The sequence below is a fragment of the Mandrillus leucophaeus genome, unplaced genomic scaffold (assembly GCF_000951045.1).
Source record: "Mandrillus leucophaeus isolate KB7577 unplaced genomic scaffold, Mleu.le_1.0 Scaffold1175, whole genome shotgun sequence".
Lineage (NCBI taxonomy): Eukaryota > Metazoa > Chordata > Mammalia > Primates > Cercopithecidae > Mandrillus > Mandrillus leucophaeus.
The window spans coordinates 369472-370673 of NW_012100043.1; positions in this window are offsets into that span (position 1 = coordinate 369472).

Below are 1202 nucleotides of genomic sequence, written 5' to 3' on the forward strand. Positions count from 1 at the left end.
AATGACGAGTTAATGGGTGCAGCACACCAACATGGCACATGTATACCAATGTGACAAACCCGCACGTTGTGCACATGTACCCTAGAACTTAAAGTATATTAAAACAAAGGAATAAATCATGTAATATATATAAATATGAAGTTATATTGTTATCAAGACAGAAAATTTAAAAAAAAACTATCAGCACCCTTCTGACAGTAGGCCTAATGTTAACATACAAGACTCTGTGCCTTCAATTGTGAGGCCTCATTTTTTGACTTCGCAGAGACCATTAGAACATTTGAGTGCTAGAAACAGAAAAATATAGTGCAGTGCCATTCTGCTTCCTTCGCACTCTTCACTCCACCATATACAACTGCCAGGTACTGAATATAAATTAACAGAAACAGCCTGTTTAGCATTACAGACACCTCGTAAGTATATCTAAGGAGGCTGCAAGCTAATAACTTCAGCGAGGTGCTGGAATCATGATTCTTTAGACCAGAAGTAATCAAATTTAATAAATATCATTGAAAATTACCCTCCTAAAATGTATGGTTTAAGAAATGTCTTTGAGCTAAACATATTGTTTTGTTTCAATATATATCATTATTATTTTAAAATTTGATTATTCTTGGTGATGCAGCCATTCAAATATTTGGTTTTATGTTCAGTCTTTTTTTTAAGTTTATTATTTTTCCCATGTCTGGATTAAGTGGCTTTCATAGCTGAAAAAGACACTTCATGAAGTTACATAGGTTTAATTAGAAGAAGAGTATTATTGACTGAGTGCAGTAAATTATTATTCACATTTTAATCCCACCTACCAATTATGCATACACTTTGAAAAGAAACACTGCTAATAAAGTTTCAACTTCTTTGAAGCCCATTAGTTGTTCCTGCAAATTTATGGGTCAGCATTGCAGTTTGTAATTTTATGAAAGATTTGATATTGCTGGGCATGGTGGCTCACTCCTGTAATCCCAGCACTTTGGGAGGTGGAGGCAGGCGGATCGCTTTAGCCAAGAGTTTGAGACCAGCCTGGGAAATATGGCGAAACCCTACCTCTACTAAAAATACAAAAATTAGCAGGCCTTGGTGGTGCACGACTGTAGTCCCACCTACTCCAGAGTCTGAGGTGGGAGGATCACTTGAGTCCAGGAGACAGAGGTTGTGGTGAGCAGAGATTGTGCCACTGCACTCCAGCCTGGGTGACACAGCGA